Here is an 8,278-nt window from a genome sequence, read left to right as displayed (position 1 = left end):
AGTTAGATATCCATAGTGATTTGACATGTTGTAGTTTGATATCCATAGTGATTTGACATGTTGTAGTTTGATATCCATAGTGATTTGATATGTTGTAGTTTGATATCCATAGTGATTTGACATGTTGTGGTGCTGAGTTGTAGTTTGATATCCATAGTGATTTGACATGTTGTAGTTTGATATCCATAGTGATTTGACATGTTGTGGTGCTGAGTTGTAGTTTGATATCCATAATGATTTGACATGTTGTGCTGCTGAGTTGTAGTTTGATATCCATAGTGATTTGACATGTTGTGGTGCTGAGTTGTAGTTTGATATCCATAGTGATTTGACATGTAGTAGTTTGATATCCATAGTGATTTGACATGTTGAAGTTTGATATCCATAGTGATTTGACATGTAGTGGTGCTGAGTTGTAAAAATGGTGAACTGAAGCCAAATGTTTCTTTCCATGATCGCTCAGTGAGGTCCCTCTGTCTCTTACCCCCCCACACACCCATGTACCCTAATCCCTCCCATCCTGACTCCATCGCCACATGGGCCCCCAGGCTGCGTCCCTCTCCCAGCATGCATCCTGCTAATGAGGACCAGTTAGAACACTAATGAGTGTGTTGCTCGTAGCTCTAGCCAGTACTGACTCAGCATACAGTAAAGGGCTGTTGAAGGAGAGCTTCTCAACCGGTTTTCGTTACTATATGGTACCCACAATCACGTTTCTCTCTGCCCGAAGTACCCCCTGTTTGTAAAACTGATCATCATGTCTACTGTATGTTCTCATGAGTCTTCCCAAGTACCCCTGGTGGATAGGCCAGGGAGATGCAGGGGAGGGGTCCTAGCACCCAAGGTTGAGAGCCAGTGGCACGGTAGTAAACGTGGTCCCACAACCTGGACGGGATCCAACCCAACTCTTCATCCCCCAACCTGGACGGGATCCAACCCAACTCTTCATCCCCCAACCTGGACGGGATCCAACCCAACTCTTCATCCCCCCAAACTGGACGGGATCCAACCCAAATCTTCATCCCCCAACCTGGACGTGATCCAACCCAACTCTTCATCCCCCAACCTGGACGGGATCCAACCCAACTCTTCATCCCCCAACCTGGACGGGATCCAACCCAACTCTTCATCCCCCAACCTGGACGTGATCCAACCCAACTCTTCATCCCCAAACCTGGATGGGATCCAACCCAACTCTTCATCCCCCAACCTGGACGGGATCCAACCCAACTCTTCATCCCCCAACCTGGACGGGATCCAACCCAACTCTTCATCCCCCAAACTGGACAGGATCTAACCCAAATCTTCATCCCCCAACCTGGACGTGATCCAACCAACTCTTCATCCCCCAACCTGGACGGGATCCAACCAGACTCTTCATCCCCCAACCTGGACATGATCCAACCCAACTCTTCATCCCCCACACCCGTGGCTGGAACTACATATATGAGAACACTAAAGTCCAGACTTCTTGTCATTTTGTTTTGTTTTAAATGATTGGCTAATAATAAAAACTATATATGTTGAACAAAGCTCAGAATGTTTATATTATGGATCTAACTGAGTTCTATTAGCGCCTGGCTCTTCACGACTGAGTGGAATCATGAACAGTGGTGTGTTCGTTATGTTCACCTCCGTCTCCCCGGATTTGCCAACTTTTTAGCACCAGTCTTACAAATGGCTAACAGTCTCGCCTGGCGTGAAACGGACTAGCCCAGCTCGCCTGGCGTGAAACTAACAACCCCAGCTCGCCTGGCGTGAAACAGACTACCCCAGCTCGCCTGGCGTGAAACTAACAACCCCAGCTAGCCTGGCATGAAACTAACAACCTCAGCTCGCCTGGCGTGAAACTAACAAACACAGCTCGCCTGGCATGAAACTAACAACCCCAGCTCGCCTGGCGTGACACGGACTACCCCAGCTCGCCTGGCATGAGACGAACTACCCCAGCTCGCCTGGTGTGAAGCTAACAACCCCAGCTCAGCTGGCGTGAAACGAGCTAGTCCAGCTCGCCTGACGTGGAACGAACTACCCCAGCTCGCAGTAGGCTCAAGTAGACAACTAGAGTCAGGGACACTGATGAGTGTGTTTGCGAGATACCGGACAAAGAAAACATATGAAACATTTCAATATAACACCTCCACAGGACCTATCTTCCCTATAGGCCTACATTAAAATACAACCACTGTATGTTTCAATATGAGCATCTCCACAGGACCTATCTTCCCTATAGGCCTACATTAAAATACAACCACTGTATGTTTCAATATAACATCTCCATAGGACCCAACTTCCCTATAGGTCTACATTCAAATACAACCACTGTATGTTTCAATATGAGCATCTCCACAGGACCTATCTTCCCTTTAGGTCTACATTAAAATACAACCACTGTATGTTTCAATATAACATCTCCACAGGACCTATCTTCCCTTTAGGTCTACATTAAAATACAACCACTGTATGTTTCAATATAACACCTCCACAGGACCTATCTTCCCTTTAGGTCTACATTAAAATACAACCACTGTATGTTTCAATATGAGCATCTCCACAGGACCTATCTTCCCTATAGGTCTACATTAAAATACATACATATAACATGTAACATATAACATGTTACATATAACATCACCGTTACATTCTATAGAACTCACACCGTCATGTTTGGTCTTTCATTAGAATATGGTTCCGTTACATTCTATAGAACTCACACCGTCCTGTTTGGTTTTTCATTAGAATATGGTTCCGTTACATTCTATAGAACTCACACCGTCCTGTTTGGTTTTTCATTAGAATATGGTTCCGTTACATTCTATAGAACTCACACCGTCCTGTTTGGTTTGGTTTTTCATTAGAATATGGTTCCGTTACATTCTATAGATCTCACACCGTCCTGTTTGGTCTTTCATTAGAATATGGTTCCGTTACATTCTATAGAACTCACACCGCCATGTTTGGTTTTTCATTAGAATATGGTTCCATTACATTCTGTAGAACTCACACCATCCTGTTTGGTCTTTCATTAGAATATGGTTCCGTTACATTCTATAGAACTCACACCGTCATGTTTGGTCTTTCATTAGAATATGGTTCCGTTACATTCTATAGAACTCACACCGTCCAGTTTGGTCTAGTCTTTCATTAGAATATGGTTCCGTTACATTCTATAGAACTCACACCGTCCTGTTTGGTCTTTCATTAGAATATGGTTCCGTTTCATTATACATGACTGAAATTGGGAGTCGAAAAATTGTGCCATTAAAGTAATACATGTATGTTCAATTAAATACTGACAATTTCAGAAAAGATTTTTATGATATTGAGGTCATAATCAGTACATTTTTAGTTAAAAAATAATAATAATTAAACCACCGTCCAAAACTGTTGCTTTTATGAATTTTGTCTTGCTGCTTTTTGTTCTATGTTGATCTGTCTGTATGCTATGTCTTGCTTGTTCTATGTTGCTCTGTCTGTATGCTACGTCTTGTTTGTTCTATGTTGCTCTGTCTGTATGCTACGTCTTGCTTGTCCTATGTTGCTCTGTTTGTATGCTACGTCTTGCTTGTTCTATGTTGCTCTGTCTGTATGCTACGTCTTGCTTGTCCTATGTTGCTCTGTCTGTATGCTACGTCTTGCTTGTCCTATGTTGCTCTGTTTGTATGCTACGTCTTGCTTGTCCTATGTTGCTCTGTCTGTATACTATGTCTTGCTTGTTCTATGTTGCTCTGTCTGTATACTATGTCTTGCTTGTCCTATGTTGCTCTGTCTGTATGCTATGTCTTGCTTGTCCTATGTTGCTATTGTCTATATTGTAATTGTTTTTAATAACCTGCCCAGGGACTGCGGTTGAAAATTAGCCGGCTGGCTAAAACCGGCACTTATACTGAAACATTGATTAACGTGCACTGTCCCTGTAAAAATAAAAATAAACTCAAGCTCAAACTCGGGCTTTGTTAGTAAACACTGCCATCATGTGGTGGGTATTGTGAATTACTACATGTATATCAGAGGAGAGGAGCACAGACAAGAGCACCGGACACTAGTGGTCAAACCAATGACTGTATGGAGGGACTGGCTGTTGACCGACAAACCCGATGCGGAACACATCCAAGAGCCCAGAAACAGACAGGGTTGGTTTACAAATCAAAGGATTACTGACCACCTGGTTGCTATATTTCCTATTCACATGTTTACTGGAAACATCAATACATTTGCACAGTAATGTATTTGCTTGTTTTTCAAATAATTTTACAATGATTGGTTAGCTAGCTATAGATATAAAATCTAATTCAACTGTATTGTGTCATACACATACTCTACAGGTGTTATTACAGGTACAGAGAAATGCTTGTTTCTAGTTTCAAACGTTTCTAGCTCTCGTCTGCCAATCGGTGGCATACCGAGTCATCCCACTCCCTCGTCTGATTGGCCGCTTTCCCACAAACCGTTAATCGGCGTACGCGCCATCACACTCCCTCATTTGATTGGTCGAGAAGGCGGGCCTTCTGACTTTGTGGATGTGGTAACTAGAGACGACCCTAGTTTAGCCAGGGAATCCGGGAGCTCAGGAACAGGATATACAGTGCCTTGCGAAAGTATTCGGCCCCCTTGAACTTTGCGACCTTTTGCCACATTTCAGGCTTCAAACATAAAGATATAAAACTGTATTTTTTTGTGAAGAATCAACAACAAGTGGGACACAATCATGAAGTGGAACGACATTTATTGGATGTTTCAAACTTTTTTAACAAATCAAAAACTGAAAAATTGGGCGTGCAAAATTATTCAGCCCCTTTACTTTCAGTGCAGCAAACTCTCTCCAGAAGTTCAGTGAGGATCAACAACACAGAGTTACATGTGGAATGAACAAGCGTAACAGTCAATAACACAATAGAGAAAGTCTATATACAGTTTGTGCAAATGGCGTGAGGAGGTAAGGCAATAAATAGGCCAATAGTAGCAAAGTAATTACAATTTAGCAAATGAACACTGGAGTGATGGATGAGCAGATGATGATGTGCAAGTAGAGATACTGGTGTGCAAAAGAGAAAAAAAGTAAGTAAAAACAGTAGGAGGTAGATTTATGGGCTATTTACAGATGGACTATGTACAGCTGCAGCGATCGGTTAGCAGCTCAGATAGTTGATGTTTAAAGTTAGTGAGGGAAATATAAGTCTCCAGCTTCAGCGATTTTTGCAATTCGTTCCAGTCATTGGAGCAGAGAACTGAAAGGAAAGGCGGCCAAAGGAGGTGTTGTCTTTGGGGGTGGCCAGTGAAATATACCTGCTGGAGCGCGTGCTACTGGTAGGTATTGCTATGGTGACCAGTGAGCTGAGATAAGACGGCGCTGTACCTAGCAAAGACTTATAGATCGCGATTTTCGTAAATTAACTTTATGACAAAGAAATATGCATAGTCGTTTGTCTCCACATGAACTAACATATTCCTTTCAACAGGACATGTTTTTTGCATGATTAGTTATGACGTTATAATCACTTACATGTGCTTATATCCTAGTATTTTTGTCGGCCATCTTTGCTGAAGAAAGTCTCCAGCCTTGGGTCGCATAGCGTCAAATTCGTCATGGCGACCACTCGATGTGACTGGTCATCGCCCAGCTGGTGATTTGCACACAGTTGGGAATCTTTTTCACAGCCTCCGGAAGTGAGAGGCGATTTGCAGTTGGAGTTTGGCAATAGGGGGCATGATTTGTTGACTTAATTGTAAACCAACTCAACCTTAATTTACCTGTTGTGACTCACTGAGGCTCCTGTTTCATCCCCTGTTAAAGGAAGTGAGTTCTCTTTCGTTCAAGCAGACAAACTCCACAGTATAAAGCGTTAACATCACTAAGGCGGTTTATTTCTAATACCCTGACCCTTCCATCTGCACCCTGACCCTTCCATCTGCACCCTGACCCTTCCATCTGCACCTTGACCCATCCATCTGCACTCTGACCCTTCCATCTGCACCTTGACCCATCCATCTGCACCCTGACCCTTCCATCTGCACCTTGACCCATCCATCTGCACTCTGACCCTTCCATCTGCACCCTGACCCCTCCATCTGCACCCTGACCCTTCCATCTGCACCCTGACCCTTCCATCTGCACGCTGACCACGTCCATCTGCACCCTGACTCTTCCATCTGCACCCTGACCCTTCCATCTGCACCCTGACTCAAAGGCAGCACACTTGAATACCCTGGCCAACAACCACTGAGGGCCTGCCAATTATGTCTCCAATGAGATACATATTTCCAATATCACGCACTGAACACCCTTTTTTAACCACAAGTATATAATAACATGCTGGTTATCTCTCAAACCCTACAGCTCCAAACTGACTTGATGACCAAAGTTATCCTATTTATACTTTGTAGTACATTGTGACACTAAATGTTTCTGACTCATATCGATGCCACGCGTTTTCAGAATGGTTATTTGTTTTTTTAGAGACAGTCGCTCATTAATATCTGATTTTAAACCTAATCCTAAATGTAGCCGTAAATACACTGCTAACCTTATGACTGAAAAAGTTAATTTATGTTTTCATCCATTTTTACGATATAGACCATTTGACTTTGTGACTGTGTTATCTAGTGGAAACCAACCATATCGTGGTCGGCCTTGAACTTCCGTGGCTTCAACGAGTCGTTCTCCCCTGGGTAAAACTCTAAACGAGCTCAAACTGTTCAATGTTCCAGCCAGGGGAACCGGCTAAGCCTGGGAAGCAGCCCGGTTTCATATCGAATGCAGTCAAATTTCAGCCGATGCAAAACACACCCACACGGGCAAGATTAATCCACGCCGCACGGCTCTCGACGAGGGGGATGCTGAGCACTACATCCTGAGGGGTTCGTGCTGATTGGATGGATACTGTGACAGCCAGTTAAATGGCGTCTCTTCACAACAACAGGAAGTATGTCAGGGTGAGTCTGTGACAGTAGGAGGGAAGTTTGGGGGGAAAGAGGACCTTTTCTGATCCATTTGGTGTTTCAGGGTGGGAACAGAGTTGGGGGCTGTGGAATCGGTGAGGGTAACCAGAAGAGGTCTTGTGTTTCTGCTGGTCAGAGGGAGAAGGCGCTCTGCGTTAAAATGAATGGGGGCAAGAGATGTGAATTGTTTTGCTCTCAAGAAAAGGGCTCCATTGAAAGGACTGATTACTGGGGTAGATGGGAAATGTGAAAGCTGATGGACTGAAGGGGAAGATTCCCGGTGTTTGTGATGCTCGTCGTTTGGTGCGACACAGACACGGTGGCGTGATTGGAGAAACAGAAGAGTCTTGTTCTTTTGGGATTTGATGTTGAGTCTTTGCCCGACAAAGTGATGTAAGGATATAGAAGTTATCCTGTACGAGCTTTTGTGCCGAATACGTTACGTTGTTACAGGTGTCAAGCTGATGGGCAGCAGTGTGTAGGAGGGAGGTTCCTATGTGGTAGCAGTGTGTAGGAGTGAGGTTCCTAGATGTTCCTATGTGGTAGCAGTGTGTAGGAGTGAGGTTCCTAGATGTTCCTATGTGGTAGCAGTGTGTAGGAGGGAGGTTCCTATGTGGTAGCAGTGTGTAGGAGGGAGGTTCCTAGATGTTCCTATGTGGCAGCAGTGTGTAGGAGGGAGGTTCCTATGTGGTAGCAGTGTGTAGGAGGGAGGTTCCTAGATGTTCCTACGTGGCAGCAGTGTGTAGGAGGGAGGTTCCTATGTGGCAGCAGTGTGTAGGAGGGAGGTTCCTATGTGGCAGCAGTGTGTAGGAGGGAGGTTCCTATGTGGCAGCAGTGTGTAGGAGGGAGGTTCCTATGTGGCAGCAGTGTGTAGGAGGGAGGTTCCATGTGGCAGCAGTGTGTAGAGGGAGGTTCCTATGGGACAGCAGTGTGTAGGAGGGAGGTTCCTATGTGGCAGCAGTGTAGGAGGGGAGGTTCCTAGATGTTCCTATGTGGCAGCAGTGTGTAGGAGGGAGGTTCCTAGATGTTCCTATGTGCCAGCAGTGTGTAGGAGGGAGGTTCCTAGATGTTCCTATGTAGCAGCAGTGTATAGGAGGGAGGTTCCTAGATGTTCCTACGTGGCAGCAGTGTGTAGGAGGGAGGTTCCTAGATGTTCCTATGTGGCAGCAGTGTGTAGGAGGGAGGTTCAGTGGCAGCAGTGTGTAGGAGGGAGGTTCCTATGTGGCAGCAGTGTGTAGAGGAGTTTCCTATGAGCAGAGTGTAGGAGGGAGGTTCCTATGTGGCAGCAGAGTGTAGGAGGGAGGTTCCTATGTGGCAGCAGTGTGTAGGAGGGAGTTTC

This window comes from Oncorhynchus masou, unplaced genomic scaffold, assembly GCF_036934945.1.
Source record: "Oncorhynchus masou masou isolate Uvic2021 unplaced genomic scaffold, UVic_Omas_1.1 unplaced_scaffold_496, whole genome shotgun sequence".
Classification (NCBI taxonomy): Eukaryota; Metazoa; Chordata; class Actinopteri; order Salmoniformes; family Salmonidae; genus Oncorhynchus; species Oncorhynchus masou.
This window is presented reverse-complemented; position numbering follows the sequence as displayed.